At 43.1% G+C, this 27,382-nt stretch overlaps 1 non-coding gene across 1 annotated transcript; it reads left to right on the top strand.

Moving 5' to 3' along the window:
* Window positions 1-9,249: 9,249 nt before the first annotated feature.
* On the top strand, window positions 9,250-9,387 carry LOC119921530. The gene has a single exon (XR_005448562.1). It is a non-coding gene; the product is annotated as a small nucleolar RNA SNORA7 (small nucleolar RNA).
* Window positions 9,388-27,382: the final 17,995 nt, after the last annotated feature.

The following is a 27,382-nucleotide window of genomic DNA, read 5'->3' as shown; positions in this document are numbered from 1 at the left end:
AAGAACCTAAGTCCAGTAACTTTCAGGCCTGGGCTCTTTCCAGCAGGTCATGTTGGTGCTCACTGATTGATTGAGAAGCAATGTAGCCTAGTGGATGGAGTCCAGGCTTGGAAGTCAAAAGGATCTGGGTTCTCATCCCAGCTCCTCCACGGGTATGCTGTGTGACCTTGGGTAAGTCACTTAACTTCTCCGTGCCTCAACTGTCAATGGGGATTTAAACTGTGAGCCCCATATGGGACACGGACTGTGTCTAACATGATTAGCTTGTATGTAGAGAAGCAGTGTGGCTCAGTGGCAAGAGCCCGGGCTTTGGAGTCAGAGATCGTTTGTTCAAATCCCGGCTCCACCACTTGTCATCTGGGGGACCCTGGGCAAGTCACTTCACTTCTCTGGACCTCAGTGACCTCATCTGTAAAATGGGGATGAAGATTGTGAGCCCCACGTGGGACAACTTGATCACCTTGTATCCACCTCAGCACTTAGAGCAGTACTCTGCACATAGTAAGCGCTTAACAAATGTCGTGATTATTATTACTCCAGCGCTTACTAAAGTGCCTGGCACAAAATAAGTGCTAAGAGGAAAAAGCACAGGGCAGGGAGTCAGAGAACCTGGGTTCTAATCCCCCCTCTGTCAATTGCTTGATGTGTGACCTTGAGCAAGTCACTAAACTTATCTGTGCCTCAGTTACCTCATCTGTAAAATGGAGATTAAATCCTACTCTCTCCTAGTCAGACTTTGAGCCTCATGTGGGTCAGGGACTGTGTCCTATCTCATAAACTTGTATTTTCCCCTGCACTTAGAACAGTGCTTGGTACATAGTAAGCACTTCACCAATTCCATAATTACTTACAAATACCATTAAAAAAAGACTGATTGAGTTGTTTAGTACCAGATCTTTCTATCCAATGTCGCCGACCTCTTATTTACCCAAGGAACAGAAATGAGAAAGAGTACAAGACATCTCATGTCTGCCTGTGCCCATGTTCACATTTGTAAGCTCGACACCTTAGAGATTGTTAACTTCTTATTCATGCTTACTGAGTGGATTATGCCCACGAAAGAGCAGACAGAGGACACTAGATACATGTGGAACAATAATGTGGCAGTCTGTCCTATTTTGATCGATATCATTACATTCAGATTGGTTGCAAAAATGGATTAGGGAGATAGTTCATTCATTCATTCAATCATATTTATTGAGTGCTTACTGTGTGCAAAGTACTGTACTAAGCACTTGGAAAGTACAATTCACAACAGATAGAGACAATCCCAACCCAACAACGGGATCACAGTCTAGAAGGGGGAGACAGACAGCAAAACAAAATAAGCTGACAGGCATCTAGACTGTGAGCCCATTGTTGGGTAGGGACCATCCCTATATGTTGCCAACTTGTACTTCCCAAGCGCTTAGTACAGTGCTCTGCACACAGTAAGTGCTAAATAAATATGATTGAATGAATGAATGAATCAACAACATCAAAGAAGACTAGCATCCTGTAATAATGGGAATAAATTATATTCAATTAAAACCACTGGTTTCTTGTTGTTGTTATTGTAAGGGAAATGCTCTAAACCAGGGGTTCTTGTGCAGCTCCAAAAGAGACCAAGAAACCTGTAAGAAAACAATTTGCAGAGGACTCATTAGTCCAAAGAATCTCTTGGAATTCTGCCTCCAGTTCTTTAATTATCCATGAAACCCGAATTCAATAAAAAAATGATTTAACTGTCAAGCAGTTGAACAGGGTAGACTTTCAGTTCTTCACCCTATTCTTTTTTTGGAGGCTTTTTTGTGTAAATAGTATTTGTCTCACTCAAGTTCGAAAGGATTCTCGTGGAAATTGCATTATGTGTCTCTGAGGTGACTGGTCGAATATTGACCATTTTTGCTTTCATCTATTCTCTTCTCTGATAATAGCATATGCCACCCAAAACTGATAGCCATAGCTTCCTGGACATGCACTGTGAGCGCTATGGTCTGAGGAATTTTGAAAGCTTATATTCTTAGAGAAAGCACGTGGAGAAGCAGCACATCATAGTGGATAGAGTATGTGCCTGGTAATCAGAAGGTCCTGGGTTCAAATTCTAGCTTGACCTTTTGCCTGCTGTATGACCTTGATCGAGTCACTTCTCTGTGCCTGTTACCTCATCTGTAAAATGGGAATTGAAGCTGTAAGCCCCAGGTGAGAGAGGGACTGTGTCCAAACCAATTTGCTTGAATCCACCCCAACACTTAGTACAGGGCTTAACATATAGTCAGTGCTTAACAACTACTTTCTTCCCCTTCTAGACTGTGAGCCCTTTTTGGGTAGGTACCATCTCTATATGTTGCCGACTTGTGCTTCCCAAGCACTTAGTACAGTGCTCTACACACAGTAAGCACTCAATAAATACGATTGAATGAATGAATGAATGAATGAACTCTCACTTTCCAATCCCTGAATTCTGTCATCCTCTGCCTGTCGAGATGCAACAGAGCACTTTTGAAGCTATAGTGGGAACAGCTGTTCTGCAGACACCCCGTTTCTCTACTACACCTCTGCTTTGGGGTACCACACTTTCAGGGAAGCAGCGTAGCTCAGTGGAAAGACCACGGGCTTTGGAGTTGGAGGTCATGTGTTCAAATCCCGGCCCCACCACTTGTCAGCTGTGTGATTTTGGGCAAGTCACTTTACTTCTCTGTGCCTCAGTTACCTCATCTGTGAAATGGGGTTGAGACTGTGAGCCCCACGTGGGATAACTTGATGACCTTGTATCTACCTAAGCTCTTAGAACAGTGCTTTGCACATAGTAAGTGCTTAATAAATGCCATCATTATTATTATTATTATTGTAAGATCAACTATGTGATCATCAGCGGGGAGCACTGAGAGTTCTCAGTGAGGGGAGGAAAGATTTTCTTTTACTCGTCTGAGTCAAGAGCTTTCAGCAAAGTTTGGGCATGATCCATTGTTTGCCTTTTGAAATAATGTCAATGGACAGGCTATTCTATCCAGTATTTTAAAGGGGTCAGCTTATTTTTGTCTATTCTGACCTCCACAAATTCTCCCTCCCCCAAAAAATCTGTATCAGCATAGGCAGCATGAGGCCTTGTGGATCACCCTAGTTTAAATAGTAGGGCATCTTGCGTAGCTGCAATTTTCTCAATAGTGATGATGATAATTGTGATATTAGCGAGGCACTTACTATGTAACAATTGGAGAAGATACAATATAGTCAGATACAGTCCTTTTTTCATGTGGAACTCGAAATCTTATGGGGAGGCCAAATAGGTGTTTAAACTCCATTTTACAGTCAAGGAAGCTGAGACACGAGAAGTGAAGTTACTTGCAAAAGATCAAACTGCAGACACGTGGCAGAACCAGAGTTAGCTCCCAGGTCCCCTGACTCTGGAAGTAAGAAGGACCTGGGTCCGAATCCTGGCACTGCCACTTGTCTGCTGTGTGACCTTAGGAATGTCACTTCACTTCTCTGGCCCTCAGTTGCCTCATCCGTGACAGGGATTAGGATTTTGAGCCCAATATGGGACATGGACTGTGTCCAAACTGAGTAGCTTGTATCTTCTCCAATACATAGACCAGTGCCAGGCACTTAGGAAGCACTTAACAAATATACCCTATAGAAAAAAAACTAGGTCATTTTCACAGTCACATCACTTATCTCCTCTCATGATGTGGACAGGGAATGTGTCTGCTATATTATTGTATTGTACTCTCCCTAGTGCTTAGTACAGTGTTCTGCACACGTCAAGTGCTTAGTAAATATGATTGATTGATTGATTTACATCCCTATGAGATAAATTTAGGTAGGGAGTGGGAGACAGAGTGTAGTAGTTGCACTTTTCAGCTTGGCAAGTAACTTGCCTCAAGTCATAGTTATAGGGTTCTAACTCTGGTTTTCGCTAAAGGCTCCCATATGATGTGATAGGTCCATGCCTTCACTCCCACTTCCAAATTCACACCTCCCCAGTAGGGTGCCGCTAAATCAGATCAAAATCATGGAGGGTTTGATTGAGCTATGCCAGCAGCAGTGAGGGTTTCTGGGTTTCTGATCGTAAACTCCTTCGAGGCAGGAGATGTGTCTTATCAACTCTGTTGTATTGCACTTTCCCAACAGTTAATTCAAGTGCTCTGTGAAGCAGCATGGGCTAGTTATAATAATGATGGTGTTTATTAAGCGCTTACTATGTGCAAAACACTGTTCTAAGTGCTGGGGATGTTACAAGGTGATCAAGTTGTCCCACGGGGGGCTCGTAGTCTTAATCCCCATTTTACAGATGAGGTAACTGAGGCACAGAGAAGTTAAGTGACTTACCCAAAGTCACACAGCTGACAATTGGCAGAGCCAGGATTTGAACCTATGACCTCTGACTCCAAAGCCCATGCTCTTTCCACTGAGCCACGCTGCTTCTCTAGTAGGGAAGAAGCATGGCCTAGGGGATAGATCATGGGCTTGGGAGTCAGAAGGTACCTGGTTTGCGATCCCGGCTCCGCCACTTGTCTGCTGTGTGACCTTGGGAAAATCATTTAACTTTTCTGTGCCTCAGTTACCTCATCTGTTAAATGGGGAAAAGGCTGTGAGCCCCTTGTGGGACAAGGATTGTGTCCAACCTGATTAGTTTGCATGTACCCCAGTACTTAGAACAGTACTTGACAAATAGTAAGTGCTTAACAAATGCCATCATTCTTCTTATTATTATTTTTAAGTGCTCCATAAATACCATTGATTGATACGGTTTGATTGATTCTGACCAAAAAGCTACTTAGATTATCTTATGCAGTGGAGGGTGTCTGCAGGAATCCTGAAAATAGCTGTCTAAAGTAGGTAGTGATGACCAAAACCATTACTGAGGAAGCTATTCTGGCAACCGTCTGCCAGTCAATGGCCTGCTGATAGATTACTGTCTTCCACTATCTTTTAGGCTACAGATGGGCTTGAAATGTAGAATTTTTGTGTGTGCTTCACAATGTGCTTCCCCCTGCCAGTCTACCATCGTTGTGCTCATTGCTAAGCAGTGTGGTCTAGAGCACGGCCTTAGGAGTCAGAAGGACCTGAGTTCCAATCCCACTCCACCAAATGTCTGTTGTGTGACCTTGGGTAAGTCACTTAACTTCACTGTGCCTCACGTACCTCATCTGTAAAATAAGGATTAAGACTGTGAGCCTCTTGTGGGACAGGGACTGTATCCAACCTAATTAACTTGCATCTACCCTAGAGCTTAGAACAATGCCTGGCACATAGTAAGCACTTAACACATACCATTAAAAAAACTAAAAGAACCTACATGGGGCTCAAGATCTAAACTCTTTTATGCCCATTTCCTACATTTTGCATAGGTTTTGTAATAATAATAATAATGATAATAATAATGATAAAATAAGAATTGTTCTGTTTGTGAAGCACTTACTACATGCCAACACTGTACTAAGCAAAGGGGTTGATACAAGATAATCAGGTATGCTATTGATGCCTGTCTACTTGTTTTGTTTTGTTGTCTGTCTCCCCCTTCTAGACTGTGAGCCCTTTGTGGGCAGGGATTGTCTCTATTTGTTCCGGAATTGTACTTTCCAAGTGCTTAGTACAGTGCTCTGCACACAGTAAGTGCTCAATAAATGTGATTGAATGAGTGAATGAATGAAGGCAGAATACAGTTTCTCGCCTACAAAGGGTGGAGGGAGCAGGTATCAAATTGTCATTTGACAGATGAGGAAACTGATGCACAGAGATGTTAAGTGACTTGCCCAAGAGCTCACAACAGACAAGTGTAAGAGTTGAGATTAGAATCTAGGTATCCAGATCTCCTGACTGTCAGTTCTGCCCTTCTTTCACTAGGCAGAAAGAGATATGATCATCTCTTGTTTCTTGGGTAGTTTGGGTTGGATTATGTGGGTCTGAGCCATGCTGGAGGTATGAGGGTAAATGATGAAGCTTTGGGACATGGGGAGAAGAGGGTATAAGGAGGCCTCAGAGAGAGGAGGTAATAATAATAGAAATAATATTTTAAGTGCTAATTATGTGTCAAGCACTGTTCTAAGCGCTGGGGTAGATATAAGGTAATCAGGTTGTCCCACGTGGGGCTCACAATTTTAATGCCCATTTTACAGATGAGCTAACACAGAGAAGTAAAGTGACTTGCTCAAGGTCAGACAGCAGACAAGTGGCAGAGCCGGGAGTCATGTCCTCTGACTCCCAAGCCCGGGCTCTTTCCACTAAGCCACGCTGCTTATCTTTATAAAGATTAAAGGTGTCTTCTAAGAACTTGGTACAGTAAGACATTGTTCTGCTCCCAGTAAGAACCTGCACATAACTGCACAAGATCTGATGATTAATTAGTTAGGGAAAGATTACTAAAGGGAACCCTCACCCAATTCTGCTGTATTTTATTCCCCCAAGCAATTCATACAAATGTTCTGCTCAGAGCGGGCACTCAATAAGCAATATTGATTGAAGAAAGTGGAATTTAAGAAGGAATTTGAAGATGGGGAAAGCTATGGTCTGCTAGGTTAGGAGAGGGGGCGTTCCAGTTCTGCAGGAGCAGCATAAGTGGAGAAGGGAGGAGGGTCAAAGAAAGTCTCTTAATGTCTATAGAAATTCTCCGGTGGAACAAGACTTCAGTTCTCAGACTCATATCGCTTCATAATGCTGAGCTGATTCTGCCAAATCATCCATTAACTTCTGCTCACCTTCCTGAGCCACAGATGGACCTTTTATAATTGAATCTCAGCCTATGACAGGAGGTAGATGGATGCTCGGCAAAGTTTTCCTTTTTGTTTTCAGATCCAGAGAGGCTTCATGAAACCTGAAGCCCCTAGCCTGAAAAACTGACTGGTTCATGTATGCATTTTACTCAATTTGAAAATAGAACTAAAGTTTGCTTGACTCTGTCAATCAATCAGTGCTATTTATTAAGTGTTTATTATGTGCAGAACACTGGATTAAGCATTTGGGAAAAACAAGGAACACTACTGTTGCCTTTTAGGAGCAGCAGGGCACAGTGGATAGAGCACAAGCCTGGGAATCGGAAGGTAATAATAATAATAATAATAATAATAATAATAATAATAATGATAATAGTATTTGCTAAGTGCTTACCATGTGCAAAGCACTGTTCTAAGCTCTGGGAGCGATACAAGGTGATCAGGTTGTCTTACATGGGGCTCACACTCTTAATCTCCATTTTACAGTTGAGGTAACTAAGGCACAGAGAAGTAAAGTGACTTGCCAAAAGTCACACAGCTGACAAGTGGCAGAGCTGGGATTAGGACCCATGATCTATGACTCCCGAGCCCATGATCCTTCCACTGAGCCATGCTGTTTCAATGCCATGGGTTCTAATTCTGGCTCTGCCACTTGCCTGCTGTCTGACCTTGGTTAAGTCACTTCACTTCTCTGTGCCTCAGTTATTTCACCTGTAAAATGGGGATTAAGACTGTGAGCCCTATGTGGGACAGACTGATTACCTCTTATCTACCCCAGTGTTTAGAACAGTGCTTGGTACATAGTAAGTACTTAAATGCCATTATTATTATTATTATTGTTATTATTATTATTATTATTATTATTATGTCTGCTGTGTGACCTTGGGCAAGCCACTTAACTTCTCTGTGCCTCAGTTATCTCATCTGTAAAATGGGGATTGAGACAGTGAGTCCCATATGGGACAGGGATGGCATCAAACTCAATTTGCGAAGCAAATGCTTAATAAATACCACAGATACTATTAATATTATCATTATTATTATTTCAAAATTGATGCATTTCTTGGGTGAGATTGCATCCATGAATGTGTCCATATATAAAGTGCTATGCCCACAGTAAGCCCGCAATAACTATGGCTGATTGATCGATAGTGTCTTTGAGAGATATCTCTCGAACACAGTGTCCATGAAAATAAAGTATGGTCCCTTTTCTGGCCATAGTCAAATGAAAAGGCTTCTTCCCTGCCCTCAGAGAGCTTGCAATCAACTGAAGTAGCTTGTAATGAAATAGAAGAGCTTTCAACTTGACATAGCAAATCACTCCTATGACTTAAAAACTATACCCAATGTCTTCCTGAATGCCTTCCTTCTCCCTACCAGAACTATTTGAGTTGCAGAGAAAATCAAGTTGTTTCTTAAGAGCCACTCTTTAAGCTCGTGAGTGCCTTCATTACTAACATCACCTAGGCTAAGTACTGCCATAAGTAAAATCCTATGACAATTTCAGTTATAAAGCTTGTTTTTCACACTGGCCAGAAACTAGACAAATATGATCTTGGCCTGGGTACATTTTCAGTTGTTCATAGTGCAATTTATTTATTTTCTTCTCTAATACACAAATGGATGTTTAGAAAAAGTTTAATTTTACAGACCACTGGCTCATAATGATAGGCATAAGAAGTTTTGTTATTTAAATAGAAGATTATGATAATTATTTCCTTCAGAGGGCAGACAGTTTGTCCGCATGCTTTATAGGCTTGGAGGATTTTTTTTGCTAACATGAACCATGGGAATAATCTCATTATCTGCTAATTTCTCAAACTTTGTGAGTATGTTATAACAGAAAGATCATCCAATGGGATCATGTTAAATCCCATCTGGACAACCATCACCAGCATTTAACTGACATCAGGGGAGACAGTGGTATCTTAGATCTGTTTCCTCTTTAATAAAAGTTAAGGCTCTAGGACATTAAGGGATGGAATTTGGGAAATGGGTGACAAAGAGGAAGGAGAATGAGCTCAATGTTGGACAGATTTAGAGCTATAATACCTTCTCAAGTTCACACCCAGTCAAAGTGGTTGTAACAAGAGTTGCCTGGTAGTAAACACAGGAGTTGTTGTATGCAGGGAATGTGTTATACTGTTGTGTTGTACCCTCCCAATTGCTTAGTCCAGTGTTCTGCACAGAATAAGCACTCAAGAAATACAATTGACTGAGTGACTGACTGACAGAGGACCAAAGCAGGAGACCAAGGTTATAAGTCCCAGCCCTGCCCCTGACCTGCTGTGTGATCTTGGGCAACTCACTTAACCTCTCTGATTCTCAGTTTCCTTATCATATGTGAAAAACTGGATAAAGCCCGGGCCTCAGAGTCAGAAGGACCTAGGCTTTAATCTCAGCTCTGCCACTTTTCTGCTGTGTGACCTTGGGTGAGTAACTTCACTTTTCTGTGCCTTTGTTATCTTTTCTGTAAAATGGGGATTGATTGTGAGTCCCATGAAGGACATGGACTGTGTCCAATCTGATTAGCTTTTATTTACCACAGTCCACAGACCTCTCCGGGTCACATCTAGAGAGTTTCCAGTACTCTACCATCCTTAACTATGGGAGGAAGAGTCAAGCAGAGGCATATCCATTCCATTCCTAGCTTGGGCAGTGTCTAGTGAGGGGAAGGCAATCTGCTACAAGTCAAAACACCCCTATGCAGCACAGTCAGGGAGAGTCAAGGGCAAAGACTCGCGTTTACTGCACGGAAGGCAGCCATCGTAAACCACTTCAGTATTTTTACGAAGAAAACTCTATGGACCCACTATGAGAACGATTGCAGGTGGAGGTGAGGTGTTCTGGGAGAGATGTGTCCATGGTGTTGCTATGGGTTGGAAACGAGTTGATGGCAAAAGAAAAGATAAGTGCTTAGCACAGTGCCTCGCACATAGGAAGTGCTTCACAAACGCAAAAAAAAATCTGACTGTGAGCCTCCAATGGGATAGGGAATGCCTGTGGTTAATACAGTGAATGGTACTTAGAAAATTTTTAATGAATTATCAGTGATGGAGGGGAACGTGTCAGCTAATTCTGTTTTGTTGTCTTCTCCCAAGTGCTTAGTATGGTATTCCATATGTAGTAAGCTCTCAGGAAATATCACTGATTGATTGATGACACTGGGAAGGACCCAACTCTTGAAACTGTGTCTTGATGGAAATTGTGATGCATTTGTACTCTTAAAAATAATACTATTTGTTAAGCAGTTACTAAACTCCGGCTCCTCCACTTTTCAGCTGTGTGACTTTGGGCAAGTCACTTAACTTCTCTGTGCCCCAGTTACTTCATCTGTAAAATGTGGACTAAGACTGGGAGGCACACGTGGGACACCCTGATCATCTTGTATTCTCCTCAGTGCTTAAAGCAGTGCTTGGCACATAGTAAGCACTTAAATGCCATTACTATTATGATTATCATTATTGTTATTATGGGACAAGCACTCTTCTAAGCAGTGGGGTTGAAACAATCTAATCAGGCTGGACACCATCCCTGTCCCACATGGGGCTCACAGTCTGAATCTCCATTTTACAGATGAGGGAACTGAGGCTCAGAGAAGTGAAGTGACTTGCCCAAGGTCACACAGTAGGTACATGGCAGAACCAGGTAGAACCCAGGTCCTTCTGACTCCCAGACCTGTGCTCTATCCACTAGAACACGCTGCTTAGAGGGGTGAAAATCAGCAATGAATAACCTTAGCCAATTCAGGTGGAGGACCAGCCCAACAGCAATCCTGAAAATGGGGGGCTAGCGTGGGCATCCAGGAAGCCAGTCCCGTCTTCCAGCGCAGTTATGGTGCTCTACCCTCTGTTCGTTTCAGACACAAATGAGAAACGTTTGTGGGCACTTCTCGATGTGTCCCACGCCCACCCACCAAAACATTCACTGCATTCCGTGTCCCAGCACCAACGCGGCTGACTTGGTTGGAAGAGTGTGAGTGTCTTGAGTGATTCTGAACACCACTACGACCAACTCATTCAGTAAGTCAGACAGTCAATAGTATGTATTGAGCATTTGCTATGTGCAGAACACTATACTGGGCACTTGGGAGAGTACAATACAAAAGTAAACAGATGTATTCCTTGCACACAACGAGCTTACAGTCTAGAGGGGGAGACAGACATTAATATAAATAAATTACAGATATGGGCATAGGTATGTTTGCAGATTGTGTTCAGTCCTGGAGTACCAAGACGAGGTTTGTCAGGCATTGACCATGGGCCTGGGAGTCTGAAGGTTATGGATTCTAATCCCACTGCTGCTTGTCAGCTGTGTGTTCCTGGGCAAGTAACTTCACTTCTCTGGGACTGTTACTTCATCTATAAAATGGAGATTCAGATTGTGAGCCCCTCATAGGAAAGGGACTGTGTCAAACCTGATCTGCTTGTATCCACCCCAGCGCTTAGTACAGTGCCTAGCACATTAATTAATTAATTCATTTAATCGTATTTATTGAGTGTTTACTGTGTGCAGAGCACTGTACTAAGCGCTTGGGAACTACAGGTTGGCAACATATAGAGATGGTCCCTACCCAAAAAGGGCTCACAGTCTAGAAGCACTTACTATAATTAAGCGCTTAAAGAATACCATCATCATCATTATTATTATTATTGTTAGAGACAACGTCCCCATGAAGTGTTTGACGCACAAAGAGGTGAAATGATCAGACTGAAGCCATACCCCAGGCTAACGACAGAACAGGGACCGGAACCCAAATCTTCTGTGTCAAAACCTTTTAGTCCCATAAGACAGCTTAAAGCCTGCACACTGATGTCTTTCTTCTCCACCTGCATCAGTTCCAGTGAAATCTGGGAAGCTCAATTCTTCCTTTTTTCATCGCCTCAATTCAGCCCTCACATACGTCCACCTGGGCCCCTAGCCATTATAAGGAGCGGTTGCTATATGGTGGGTTGGCATTATCTCAAGCTCAATCTAATTGCACTCCCAACAAAGTCAAATGACAAATCTAATCTGTACTTCCCAAGTGCTAAGTACAGTGTACACAGTACAGAGCACACAGTAAGCGCTCAATAAATACGATTGAATGAATGAATGAATGAATGAATCTGCACCTGGCTAGCCTTTGAACAAAAATCAATCCAAAAGTAATATTCGGGTATTTCCAGGGCACACACTGACGGCTTCTCAACTTCGTTTCCTGTAGCTGGATTTTGGATGGAGTGAAACAACGATTTGGCCCAGAGCCTGTGGTTGGGGCAGGGGCGGTCTGCCTCTCACTGGCTCCCATTTGGGGAATAGGGAGAGTTAAGCATTTCAGGTGGTTTATAAGGATGTGCTGGCCAGGTGAAAGCTCTTGGATGGAGATTCGACTCCAATCAACAACCTGGTGCATTTGTGCATTGAAGTGGTCCTGATTCTGTCAAGCAGGCAACATCAATAGCTCACAATCTGTTTTCTTCCTTTCACAGGCATTCTGCATCAGGCGAACCTGCCTGAACTGAACAGCCTATTTTCTTTAGTCCAATTTTTAGCCCTGTTTTTAGTCCTTCTTATGCAAATCACTAAGTTCCACACCTGATCAGTAGTATTTGTAAATATTTTCCCCTTTCTCTGTTCCATTGGAGTGTAAGCTTTTTATGGGCAGAGGCCATGTCCCTTCAGTTTCTGTGTTTCTCAAGCTCTAAGTACAGTATACCACAGCAAGTGGGCACTCCATAAGTATTACTAATAACTGTGGTGTTTGTTAAGTGCTTACTATGTGTCAGGCACTGTACTAAGCACTGGGGTGGATACAAGAAAATCGGGTTGGACATAGTCCCTGTCCCATGAGGGGCTCAATACTTATTTTCAGTGAGGAAACAGAAGCACGGAGAAATGAAGTGACATAACCAAGGTCACACAACAGCCAAGTGACAGAGGTGGGATTAGAACTCATGACCTTCTGACTCCCAAGCACATGCTCTGGCCACCATACCTTGATTCCTTCTTGTACTCTTCCCTTTCTCCTCCTCCTCCTCCTCATCCTCTCCCCTTCTTCCTCTCCTCTTCCTCCTTCTCTTCTTCCCCTCCTGCTCCTTCTTCTCCTCTTCCTCCCCTCCTCAACTTTCAGAATGTCAAGAAGACTGTGACTACTGAATTCTGAATTGCAAGGAACCTAAACCTTTGCTAGGAAAATGCTACATAAGCAGCATGGCTTAGTGGAAAGAGCATGGGCCTGGGAGTCGGAGGATGTGGGTTCTAATCCTGTCTTTGCCACTTGTCTGCTGTGTGACTTTGGACAAGCCACTTAACTTTTTTGTGCCTCTATTGCCTCATCTGTAAAATAGGGATTAAGAATGTGAGCCCCACGTAGTACAACTTGTTTACCTTGTATCTATCCCAGTGCTTAGAGCAGTGCTTGGCACTTAGTAAGCGCTTAACAAATACCACTATTATTGTAATTATTATTATTGTTCTTGTGTTTTATGTTATTTTTGTGGTTTTATCATTTCATCCTTCTTTATGTATCTGTCACATGTCCCTTTTCCTCTTTCTTATTCTCAGATTGTGAATCCTGTAAAGTCCAGAGATCATGTCTAAGATTCTCTGCAGAAATCATTGTGCATTCACCCATTTCTTTAGTCATCTTTGAGTAATGATGAAACTTAAATAGATACCCCACAAATTGATTCATTTGGATTTAGGTCAAATCAGAGGATTGAGCCATGTTGGATTTAGGACTAAAGCAGTTAAAGTCAGAAAGAGATGGTTACTCTCTTCTGGACAGGTCATGATCATTACAGAATCTATTAAGTGCTTAGTATGTGCTAAGCACTGGGGTATAAGGTTATGAGATTAGTTCCTATCCCCCACGGGTCTCTCAGTCTTATCGCCATTTTATAGATGAGGTAACTGAGTCCTAGAGAGATTAGGGAACATGTATAAGGTCACGGTAGGTCATTGGTGGACACAGGACTTGAGTCGAGTTGGTTGATTCTTTCCAACGAGCCATGTGGGAGGTTGAGGAATACACCGCGGACTCCGTTGGTGACTTGCTTGGTTCGGACAAGGCTCAGGGACCACTGATTGGGGAGAAACAACTGGCCAAGAGGTCCCAGAGGCTGGGTTCAAGGGGTGTAAGCACCAAATCAGCACGTAGCTCCGCTCCTAAACCATCCAAGAGCCTGGAAGTCATAGTACCTGTGTTCTAATCCTAGCTCTGCCACTCACCTGTTGTGTGACCTTGGGGAAATCACTTCACTTTGAGCCTCAGCTTCCTCATCTGTGAAATGGGGATGCGTTGCTCATTCTCCCTTCCTGACTGTGAGCCCCATGTGGAAGTAGAACTGTGTCCAACATCATCATTTTGTGTCTTGTTCAGGTTTTAGTACACTGCACAGTCAATGCTTAAGAAATGCTCTATTATTATCCCCTTTGAGCAATAGGATGCAGCGAGAATGTCCTCTGTTCAAGGCCTCTTGATAATAAGCTTTAGTCCTGAATATGCACCTTCATTTTCTTGGCAGTTAGAATGTAAGTTCCTCAGTAGGGAAGTGTCCATATTCATTCAATCGTATTTATTGAGCACTTACTGTGTGCAGAGCACTGTACTATGTGTTGGGAAGTACAAGTTGGCAACATATAGAGACGGTCCCTACCCAACAGTGGGCTCACAATCTAGAATGGGGAGACAGAGAACAAAACAAAACATATTAACAGAATAAAATAAATAGAATAAATATGTACAAGTAAAATAAATAAATAGAGTAATAAATATGTACAAACATATATACATATATGCAGGTGCTGTGGGGAAGGGAAGGAGGTAAGGTGGGTGGGATGGAGAGGGGAGGAGAGGGAGAGGAAGGAGGGGACTCAGTCTGGGAAGGCCTCGAAGTGATATGGAAGGTCCATATCACTTCATTACTTTGTACATACTAAGCGCAAGTAGAGAAGCAGCGTCAAAAGAGCACAGGCTTGGGAGTCAGAGGTAGTGGGTTCTAGTGGCTAGTGGCTCCACCACTTGTCAGCTGTGTGACTTCGGGCAAGTCACTTAACTTCTGAGTAACCTCATCTGTAAAATGGTGATTAAGACTGTGAGCCCGACGTGGGACAACCTGAGTACCTTGTATCCCCCTACAGTGCTTAGAACAGTGCTTGTCACATAGCACTTAACATACCATTAAAAAAAGTATAGTGCACCACCCCAAATGAACACTCAATAGCTGCTGTTACTACTACTACTACTACTCTTGCATTTCTTCTTATACTACTACTACTGGAGAAGTAGCATGGCCTTGTGGCAAGAGCATGATTTTGGGAGTCAGAGGACTAGAGTTCTAATCCTGGCTCTGCCACTTGTCTGTTGTATGACCTTGGGAAAGTTACTTAACTTCTCTGTGCCACAGTTTCCTCATCTGCAAAATGGGGATTAAGACTGTGAGCCCCATGTGGTATAACCTGATTACCTTATATCTACCCCAGTGCTTGGAACAGTGCTTGGCACGTAGTGAGGGCTTACCAACTATCATAATAATAATTATTATTAATAATTACTACTAGTATGGTCTTGTGAATAGAGCACGGACCTGGGAGTCAGAAGGACCTGGGTTATAAACCTGACTCCACCATGTGTCTGCTGTGTGACCTTGGGCAAGTCACTTCACCTTCCTGTGCCTGTTACCTCATCTGCAAAATGGTGATTAAAATTGTGAGCCCCTTGTAGGTCAGCGGCTGTGTCCATCCTAATTTGCTTGTATCTACCCCTGTGCTTATAACAGTGCTTAACACACAGTAAGAACTTAACAGATACCATCATTATTACTCCTCCTCCTCCTTCTCCTCCTCCTCTCCTACTAGAAGCTCCTGTGATGTCAAAATGTCAGGAAGACGTTGGTGCTGTAAATGGGTTCTCTCTTCCATAGCAACTGCAATGAGTCACAGACAGGAAGATGAAGAAAAAAAAATGAAGAAAAATTAATATGAGAAAATTAAGCAGTGAATTTAAAATACCAATAATTTTCTTTGTTATTATCTTGGAGCTACATCCTTTGGGTGTCAAAATGCATTTCTTGAAATACTTTCATGAGATTTCCCTCCTTCCTCTCCCCCTCCTTCCCCTCTCCATCCCCCTCACCTTACCTCCTTCCCCTCCCCACAGCACCTGTATATATGTATATATGTTTGTATGTATTTATTACTCTATTTATTTATTTTATTTGTACATATTTATTCTATTTATTTTATTTTGTTTGTATGTTTTGTTTTGTTCTCTGTCTCCCCCTTCCAGACTGTGAGCCCACTGTTGGGTAGGGACCGTCTCTATATGTTGCCAACTTGTACTTCCCAAGCGCTTAGTACAGTGCTTTGAACACAGTAAGAGCTCAATAAATGCGATTGAATGAATGAATGAATGAATCTTCTCCCTCCTCTCCAGTGCTACTCCAGCCACCTGTACTTCTGACCCCATTCCCTCTCATTTTACGAAATCTCTCACTCCATCCCTTCTCCCCTCCTTAACTTCCATCTTCAACCGCTCACTCTCCATTGGTTCCTTGCTCTCTACCTTCAAACATGCCCAGGTCTCTCCCATCCTAAAAAAACCCCTCATTTGACGCCACCTCACCTTCTAATTATCGCCCTATCTCCCTCCTACCATTCCTTTCCAAACTCCTTGAATGAGTCGTCTACATGTGCTGCCTCGAATTCCTCAATGACAACTCTCTCCTCGACCCCCTCCAATCTGGCTTCCATCCCCTACATTCCACGGAAACTGCCCTCTCAAAGATCACCAATGACCTCCTGCTTGCCAAATCCAAGGGCTCCTACTCTATCCTAATCCTCCTCGAACTCTCACCTGCCTTCAACACTGTGGACTATCCCTTTCTCCTCAACACGCTATCCACCCTTGGCTTCACAGACTCTGTCCTCTCCTGGTTCTCCTCTTATCTCTCCGGCCATTCATTCTCAGTCTCTTTTTCGGGCTCCTCCTCCCCCTCCCATCCCCTTACTGTAGGGGTTCCTCAAGGGTCAGTTCTTGGTCCTCTTCTGTTAAATATCTACACTCACTCCCTTGGTGAACTCATTCACTACCACGGCTTCAACTATCATCTCTACGTTGATGACACCCAAATCTACATCGCTGCCCCTGCTCTCTCTCCCTCCCTCCAGGCTCGTATCTCCTTCTGCATTCAGGACATCTCCATCTGCCCACCATCTAAAACTCAACGTATCCAAGACTAAACTCCTTATCTTCTCTCCCAAACCCTGCCCTCTCCCTGACTTTCCCATCACTGTTGACAGCACTACCATCTTTCTCATCTCACAAGCCCGCAACCTTGGGGTAATCCTCGACTCTGCTCTCTCGTTCACCCCTCACATCCAATCCGTCAGCAAAACCTGCTGGTCTCGCTTCTGCAGCATCGCCAAGATCCGCCCTTTCCTCTCCATCCAAACCGCTACCCTGCTCGTTCAAGCTCTCACCCTATCCCGACTGGATTACTGCATCAGCCACCTCTCCGATCTCCCATCCTGCTGTCTCTCCCCACTTCAATCCATACTTCACGTCGCTGCCCAGATCGTTTTTGTGCAGAAACGCTCTAGGCATGTTATTCCCCTTCTCAAAAATCTCCAGTGGCTACCAATCAACCTACACATCAGGCAAAAACTACTCACCCTCAGCTTCAAGGCTCTCCATCTCCTCGCCCCCTCCTACCTCACTTCCCTTCTCTCCTTCTACAGCCCATCCCACACCCTCCACTCTTCTGCCACTAATCTCTTCACTGTACCTAGTTCTCGCCTGTCTTGCCGTCGACCCCCAGCCCACGTCCTCCCCCTGGCCTGGAATGCCCTCCCTCCGCACATTCACCAAGCTAGATCTCTTCCTCCCTTCAAAGCCTTACTGAGAGCTCACCTCCTCCATGAGGCCTTCTCAGACTGAGCCCCCTCCTTCCTCTCCCTCTCCTCCCCATCCCCATCACCCCCGCCTTACCTCCTTCCCCTCGCAGCATCTGTATATATGTATATATGTGTGTATGTATTTATTATTCTATTTATTTGTTTATCTTACTTGTACATATTTATTCTATTTATTCTATTTTGTTCACATGTTTTGTTTTGTCGTCTGTCTCCCCCTTCTAGACTGTGAGCCCGCTGTTGGGTATGGACCATCTCTATATGTTGCCACTTTGTACTTCCCAAGTGCTTAGTACATTGCTCTGCACACAGTAAGTGCTCAATAAATACGATTGAATGAATGAATGAAAGAGGAAAGACAGTGTCTTCGAAGAAGGAAAAAAATAATCCATAATGATTATTTGTCTCAGGCCAATGGAGACAGCCTTGATTCACGCTAGTCTTTATAATATGCCTGTGGTTTTACCCCATGCTTTTATTAATTTCTTTTAATCAACACAGTTATCCTCCTGAGGTCTATTTTATTAATATCTTTCAGCACTTCAATTTTAGTTCAAAGAAGAAATTTCAAATGAGAAATATGCATTTGGTCCGTCCAGCCCTTAATGTTTTAGTAGAATATTTCTAGCACAATCATCCATCCCAACCATCCATGGGTGTGGTAGCTGAGGGTATCAGCTACGTTTGCTGTGGGTGGGGAAGGAGTGAGATGGAGGTTAAAGGAGAAATGATCGTGGGGAAAAGGCTCGTAATTTCCCAGGTAAACTACAGGATTTTAATAATAACTGTGGCATTTGTTAAGCATTTACTATGTGCCAGGCACCATACTAAGCACTGCGGTGAATACAAACAAATCGAGTTGGACACAGTCCCTGTTCCACTTGGTGCTCACAGTCTTCATCCCCACTTTACAGATGAGGTAACTGAGGCAAAGAGAAGTGAAGTGACTTTCCCAAGATCACAAAGCAGACAAATGGCAGAAGCAGATTAGAACTTGTGTCTTCTAACAGGCCAGTGCTCTTTCCACTAGACACACTACTTCTGTCTTCCTGCTTGCTGTTTTTCAACTCTCACATACAATTTACTGTATGTGAATTCCCATTGTTTCTCTCATGTACAATTCACTGCCAAATATCATCAGTTATTCATGGACTTGGAAGTCAGAGATCTTGAGTTCTTATCCCGGCTCTGCCACTTGTCAGCTGTGTGATTTAGGACAAGTCAATTAACTTCTCTGTTACCTCAACTGCAAAATGGGGATTAAGATTGTGAACCCCACGTGGGACACTCTGATTACCTTGAGAAGGAACGTGGCTCAGTGGCAAGAGCACGGGCTTGGGAGCCAGAGGTCATGGGTTCTAATTCCAGCTCTGCTGCTTGTCAGCTATGTGACTTTGGGCAAGTCATTTAACTTCTCTGTGCCTCAGTTACCTCATCTGTAAAATGGGAATTAAAACTGTGAGCCCCATGTGGGACAACCTGATCACCTTGTACCCCCTTCCAAGAGCTTAGAATAATGCTTCACACATAGTAAGTGCTTAACAAATACTATTCTTCTTCTTCTTCTTCTTCTTCTTCTTCTTCTTCTTCTTATTATTATTATTATTATTATCATTACCCAAGCTCTGAGAACAGTGCTTGGTACATATTAAGCACTTAACAAATTCCATAATTACTTTTCTACACTTCATTTCTTGAACTCTCCCCTTTCTCACTCACAAGCAGCTAACACTCAGACACAAGCTCTGGTCATAAAGAGACTGGATTAGTTTATTTGAATTCTCACAGGTCTTCCTGTCTTCAGTTTCTCCCTCCAACCTATATTGCACATCGCTACAAGGATCCTTTTCTTGAAGTGTCTCTCAGCTGCTGTCTCTCTTCTCTTCAAAACCAACCCCAGTTTCCTTTGTCTCTTTGCATCAAACAAAACTCCCCACAATCTGCTCCAAGGCTAGCCACCATCTGGATTCACCTTACCTTGCTATCATTTTATCATTTTTTAATGGCATTTGTGAAGAACCTATTATGTAACAAGCACTCTATTAAGCATTAGGGTAGTTACAATATAATCAAGTCCCTTATGGGGCTCAGAGATTAAGGAGGAAGGAGAATAGATAATAAATTCCCATTTTTCAGAGGAGGTTACTGAGGCACAGAGAAGTTAATTGACTAGGCTGAGGTCACACAACAGAAAAGTGATGGAATTGGGATTAGAACCCAAGTCCTCCGAATCCCAGGCTCATATGTTTCCACCAGTTCACATTACTTCTCACAGTTTAAGAATGGTTTGCTAGAATTTGTTCTTTGTGGGAGTGCTCAGCTCAGGGAGAAAAGATTTTCCATTCCATAACTACTTGTTGGCCCAAGTTGTGTAGCAGCATGGTATTTAGAATTAGTCAGAGATATGTGCATGCAGGCAATTAAAAAAGAGAAAGAGCACCTTTATCTTTTTCCATATCCTCATAGAAAAACATCATCATCAAATGTCATGGTGTCATTTCAGATTAAAAGACTTTATGGACTTATACATATTGATTTCTTGGTAAAAAATACAGAAGTGGATAATCAATACCTTCTTTCACAAGGTAAAAACTTAAATCTCTACCACTGTCTCTGACCACCGTAGCCCACAAGGGACAGCTGAACTCTAATTTCTGACTAATTTTTCCTATCTTAGATTACTTTGCCAGGTTGAAAAATCATCTTCTGCTTTTAAGAGTACACTTATACAATGCATCATCGACACAAAATGCATTTGGCATTTTTGCTAGTGAGATGTCTTTTTCAACTACTGAAGATCTGGGTTCCGGGAGCTTGGGAGTTAGTGAGTTGAAAGTTCACAATGGTTAACTAGAAAATGATAGGGAGGAAATGCTGAGAGCTGACCCTCCAACTGAGAGTTTTAAGACATAACAAATCCAACTTACACAGTCAAAAAATTATTCTTATTCTATTTGGAGTAAATGTTTTATATAATAATGATAATTATTGTGGTATTTTTCAAGTACTTACTAAGTGCCAAGCATTGTTCTAATCACTGGGGTAGATGCAAGAAAATCAGGTCAGTCCCTGTCCCTCATGGGGCTCACAGTCTTAATCCCCATTTTACAGTATGAGGTACCTGAGGCACAGAGAAGTTAAGTGACTTGCCCAAGGTCACAAAGAATACAGGTGGCAGAGCTTGGATTAGAACCCATGTCCTCTGAATCTCAGGCCCGTTTCTTTCCACTAAGCTGTGCCGCTTCTGTCTCCCCCATTTATATTAGCTCTTTGTGGGAACAGAATGTGTCTTGTGCTTCTCTTTAGCACACTGAACCTTGTGGGTGCTTAATAGATGCCATTTTCCACTACTACTGCTGCTATTACTCCTCCTCTTCCTACTACTATTGTGGCACTATTATGCACTGTTCTAAGCACTGGGGTAGATGCAAGTTAACCAGTTCTGCCACAGTCCCTTTTCCTCACTGTGACTCAAATTCTATTTTAATAATAATTTTAGTATTTGTTAAGTGATTAGTGTGTGCCAGGCACTATACTAAGCGTGAGTGTGGATACAGGCAAATTGGGTTGGTCACAGTTCCTCTCCAACATGGAGCTCACAGTTTCAATACCCATTTTACAGATATGGTAAATAATTACTATCTACCCTAACATTTAGAACAGTGCCTGGCACAGAGTAAGTGCTTAACAAATACCATAAAATAAGATCCTCCCTGAAGAGTGAACTCATCCCATGCTTGGGCTGTGAGGATACCAGTTCATGTCCAGCCCCCAGTTGTAGCACCAAGCCTGCCCTCAACAACAAACACCACAAACTCTACCCTGAAGTCCTGGCATCTGTAAGAACCTCATTCCAAACTAGGGGGGAATGAAGGGGACAATCGCATCTTCTTTTCTTTTCTGATTCTGCTCCAAAGCCATGAGTGAGGCAGACTAACTCTGCTACACTTCTAGTTGATCAGTTAATCAATCATATTTATTGAGCCCTTACTATGTATATAGCATTGTACTAAGCACTTGGGAGAGTACCATATGACAGAATTAACAGACAAGTTCCCTGCCCATAGTGACCAACAGTAGGAATAAATATGGTATTTATAATATACAATTTAAAGGTATGTTTGTAAGTGATGTGGACTTGGGGGTGGGGAGAATATCAAGTGTCCCAGAGTCTCAGATTGGGGTGCATAGACATCACAGGAGGGATTAGCTTCAAAGTGCTCCATCACCTTGCCCCCTCCTAGCCCCCTCCTACCTCACCTCCTTTCTCTCCTTCTACAGCTCAGCTTGCACACTCTGCTCCTCTGCCGCTGATCTCCTTGACGGTCCTCATACTCGCCTGTCCCGCCTTCGGCAACTGGCCCACATCCTACCTCTGGAATGGAATGCCCTCCCTCCTCAAATTCACCAGACTAGCACACTTCACCCCTTCAAAGCCCTACTGACTGCACACCTCCTCCAGGAGACCTTCCTCGACTAAGCCCCACTTTTCCTCTGCTCCCCCTCCCCTCCCCATTGCCCCCAATCAATCCATCTGCTCTACAGCACTTGTGTGTATAAAAGTTCATATTTATTGTTCTATTTATTATGTTAAATATGTGTATATACCTATAATTCTATTTATTTGTATTGATGCTCTCAAAACCTGTTTACTTGTTTTGATGTCTATCTCCCCCCTTCTAGACTGTAAGCCCATTATGGGCAGGGATTGTCTCTGTTTGTTCCTGAATTATACCTTCCAAGCACTTAATACAGTGCTCTGCACACATTAAGCAGTCCTCCCCCTTCCCATCCCCCTACCTTACCTCCTTCCCCTCCCCACAGCACCTGCATATATGTTTGTACATATTTATTACTCTATTTTATTATACATATTTACCATTCTATTTATTTTATTTTGTTAATATGTTTTGTTTTGTTGTCTGTCTCCCGCTTCTAGACTGTGAGCCCGCTGTTGGGTAGGGATCGTCTTGTACTTCTCAAGCGCTTAGTACAGTGCTCTGCACACAGTAAGTGCTCAATAAGTATGATTAAATGAATGAATAGCACTCAATAAATATGAATGAATGAATGAATGAATGAATGAGAGTTTGCTAGGGAAAAGAGGGTTTAATCACGAAAGGCCTCTCGTGGAGCTTTTATTTATTCATTCATTCAATCATATTTATTGAACACTTACTGTTTGCAGAACACTATTCTAAGCACATGGGAAGTACAAATAGTGACGGTCCCTACCCAACAATGGGCTCACAGTCTAGAAGGGGGAGAAAGACAAAACAAAACAAGTAGACAGGTGTCAATAGTCTCAGAATAAATAGAATTTTAGCTATATATGCATCATTAATAAAATAGAGTAATAAATATGTATAAATATACCCAAGTGCTGTGGGGAGGGGAAGGGGGTAGGGTAAAGAGAGGGAGGGGTGGTGATGGGGAGTGGAGGAGGAGGAAAGGAAAGGGGACACGCAGTCTGGGAAGGCTTTCTGGAGGGTGATTTCTCAGTAGGGCCTTGAAGGGAGTAAGAGCGCCACTTGGCAGATGTGTGGAGGGAGGGCATTCCAGGCCAGAGGTATGACATGGGCCTGGTGTCGATGGCGGGACGGGCAAGAACAAGGCACAGTGAGGCGGTTAGGAGATCTCAGTGAATACTATTATTAATCCTACTCCACAACCAAAAACCACTGCTCGTGAAATAAGGACAATAGATGTCCCGTGTCATGGGGGCTAGGTGAGCTACAGTCCCCAGGGGTTTGGTAAGTGAAGTCCAAATCCACTAAATTTACTACTGGAACTCCCTCCCCCATATGCCAGACCACCACTCTTTCCACCCTCAAAGCGTTACTAAGAGAGCTTCAAAGGTCTCCATTACCTCACCCCCTCCTACCTCACCTTCTGTCACTCCTTCTCCAGCTTAGCCTGCACACTCCGCTCTTCTGCTGTACCTAGCCTCCTCACCGAGCCTCATTGTCACCTGTCCTGCCATCGACCCCTGGCCCACGTCTTACCTCTGGCCTGGAATGCCTTCCCTCCTCACATCCACCAAACGAGCTCACTTCCCTCCTTCAAAGCCCTACTGAGAGCTCACCTCCCCCAGGAAGCCTTCCAAGTCTGAGCCCCCCCCCCTTTCCTCTGCTCCTCCACCCATCCCCATCACCCTGACTTTACCCCTTCCCCAGCCCACAGCACTTGTGCATATTTGTACATATTTATTATTCTATTCATTTTACTAGTGATGTGTGTATATCTATAATTCTATTTATTTTGATGCTATTGATGCTTGTCTACTTGTTTTGTTTTATTGTCTGTCTCCCCCTTCTAGACTGTGAGCACATTTTTGGGTAGGGATTGTCTCTATCTGTTGCCAAATTGTACTTTCCAAGCACTTAGTACAGTGCTCTGCATACAGTAAGCACTCAATAAATATGATTTAATGAATGAATGAATTATTATAATTATCATTATTATTTTTCATTAAGCATGTACTATTGGCCAAACTGTGTTCTAAGCCCTGGGAAAGGTACAAGATAATTAGATCAGACACAGCCCCTATCCTAAATAGGACTCCCAGTCTAAGAGGGAGAGGGACTCAGCTGTATCCCTACTTTATCTAATCTGCCATCTCACTGACTTTACTGTCTCCTGCCTCTCCCCACTCCAGTCCATTCTTTACTCTGTCTGGATCATTTTTCTACAAAAAACATTTAGTACAGTCCCCAGTCCTCAAGATTCTCAAGTGGTCAAACTTAAACTTCTTGTGAATCACCTTGCCCCCACTTGACTGATTTCACTCATCTCCAAATACAGCTCAGCCCACACACTTTGCTCCTCTATTACTAATTTGCTTCCTGTATCTCAAACTCACCTCTCTCGCTGCCAACCCTTTTCCCACATCCTTCCTCTGGCCTGGAAATCCCTTCTCCTCCATGTATGATAGACTACCACTGTACCGACAGGCAAAGCCTTATTAAGGTCATACCTCCTCTAAGAGGCCTTCCCTGACTAAGCCCTCTTTTCCTGACTAAGCCCTCTTTTCCTGGTTCCCTCTCCCTTTAGCATCGTTTACTCACTTGGAGGTGTTTTAAGCACTTGATATGCACCCCACCCTCAGTCCCACAGCACTTACATACCCATCAGTACATGTATAGACTGGAAGATGAACATGGCCTAGAGGGGAGAGAGCATAGGCCTAGGAATCAGAGGCCCTAAGTTCTAATTCCAGTTCTGCCAGCTGCCTGATGTGTTACCCGGGGCAGGTCACTTCACTTCGTTTTGGGTCAGTTTCCTCATCTGTGAAATGGGGGTTTAGAGCCGCTCTTCTTCTTCCTATTCCTACTGGGGGCCCCATGTGCTTCTGTGACTGTGACTGACCTGATTAACCCCACTGCTCAGAACAATGCTTAGCACCTAGTAAGCACTAAACAAATACAATAATAATGATAATAATCCATAATTTCCCTATTGATATTGGTGTCTGTCTCCCCCTCTAGAATGTAAGGTTGATGTGGGCAGGGAACATGTCTATCAAATCTGTTGTATTTTACTCTCCCAACCGCTTAGTATAGTGCTTTGCACACAGTGAGAGCTTAATACATTCTACTGACCGATTAGTAGAAAATCAACAAGGTGTAGTGGCTAGGGCACAATCCTGGTAATAATAATAATAATAAAGATGGCATTTATTAAGTGCTTACTATGTGCAAAGCACTGTTCTAAGCGTTGGGAGGGTTGTAAGGTGATCAGGTTGTCCCATGGAGGCTCACAGTTTTAATCCCCATTTTACAGATGAGGGAACTGAGGCACAGAGAAGATAAGTGACTTGCTCAAAGTCACACAGCTGACAATTGGTAGGAGCTGGGAGTTGAACCCACGACCTATGACTCCAAAGTCCGTGCTCTTTCCACTGAGCCACGCTGCTTCTCTGGTAGTAAGAAAGTCATAGGTTCTAATCCCAGCTCTGCCACCTGCCTGCTGTGTGACCTTGGGCAAGTCACTTCATTTCTCTGGGCCTCAGTAACCTCATCTGTAAAATGGGGCTTGAGGCTGTGAGTCCCATGTGGGACAGGGGTTGTGTCCAACCTGATTTGCTTGTATCCACCCCAGCATTTAGTACAGTGCCTGGCATACAGTAAGTGCTTAACAAACACCAATATAATTTTTACAAATCATCTAACTAAGGCCTAGAGAAGTTGTGACTTACTTGTCCAAGGCCACACAGCAGACAAGTGTGAGAGCCAGGGAAGTTTACGTGTTTCCTGACTCTTGGTTCTGTGTTTTTTCCAACAAATCCTCCCATGGGGATACACATGTATTTGATTACTGGATTCCGTGGCTGGAAAAAGACCCTATAAGTTCACTAATGCTAACCCACTGCCTCCAGGCAGAGTTACACATTAAGAAGCTTGCAGAGATTAAGTTCTACATATTCCTTTAAATACATTTAATAATCTAATTAATATAACTATATATAATTAGTCATTTTATAGATTTAGTGGTATCAAAGTCTTTGTTCAACAATTTTGTCCTATGTTAAACTGCTTCATGTGTCATAGAGAAGCAGTGTGGCTCAGTCGAAAGAGCACGGGCTTTGAAATCAAAGGTCATGGGTTCAAATCCCGGCTCCACCAATTGTCAGTTGTGTGACCTTGGGCAAGTCACTTAACTTCTCTCGGCCTCAGTTACCTCATCTGGAAAATGGGGATTAAGACCGTGAGACCCACATGGGACAACCTGATCACCTTAAAACCTCCACAGTGCTTGGAACAGTGCTTTCCTCATAGTAAGTGCTTAACAATGTCATTATTAGTAGCATTATTACTTGTTCTTCCATAGATTTTGAGCCCCTCATGTCTAAATCCCTCCTCTATACTCTTTCCCAGATTTGCACTGTGTTCTGCACACTTCATTCATTCAGTAATATTTATTGAGCGCTTACTGTGTGCAGAGCACTGTAAGTACTTAACTTCTGTCATTACTATGGCTTTCATCCCTTATTCATTTTTGTCTGCCTTCATGATTAGACTGAAGATTGCTTGTGGACAGGGACCACATGCCTTTTTATAGTTGTGTTCTTCCATGAACATAGGAGGCACTTGCAGTACAGCATCTAGCATTTAGTAGGCAGTCAAAAAGTTAACTGATTAACCAGTTCCAAAAATGTTACCTCACCCTGATTTTGAGCCTCTTATTAATGCATTCCAGTTCTCATAAGTCTCACAATTAGATTCCTCTCTCAGTTTCTCTCCTGCCTTCTTGGCTACTCTGTTTCCATCTCTTCCACTGTTTCATCTTCCATCCCTCATCCCCTAATTCATTCACTCCATCATATTTATGGAACTCTTACTGTGTGCAGAGAGCACTGTACTAAGCACTTGGAAGAGTTCAATACCACAATAAACGGACACAATTCCCACCCACAATGAATTTATAGTCTACTAGTCTTCCACAGGGTTCTGTTCTGCACCCTCTTTAGTTCTCGCTTTTTACCATAGCCCTTACATATGTGTCCCTATGCTCTGCTTTTTCCCCCATCTGTAATTTATTGTACTGTCTGTCTTTTCCTACAGACAGGGCATAGATTCAATCAATCAATCGCTTTAGTCCTAAATCCAACATGGCTCAATCCTCTGATTTGACCTAAATCCAAATGAATCAATTAGTGGGGTATCTATTTAAGTTTCATCATTACTCAAAGATGACTAAAGAAATGGGTGAATGCACACTGATTTCTGCAGAGAATCTTAGACATGGTCTCTGGACTTGACAGTTTTCACAATCTGAGAATAAGAAAGAGG

The sequence above is a fragment of the Tachyglossus aculeatus genome, assembly GCF_015852505.1.
Source record: "Tachyglossus aculeatus isolate mTacAcu1 chromosome 12 unlocalized genomic scaffold, mTacAcu1.pri SUPER_6_unloc_2, whole genome shotgun sequence".
Lineage (NCBI taxonomy): Eukaryota > Metazoa > Chordata > Mammalia > Monotremata > Tachyglossidae > Tachyglossus > Tachyglossus aculeatus.
The sequence above is the reverse complement of the archived record's forward strand: the minus strand, read 5'-3'. Positions and strand labels throughout refer to the sequence as shown.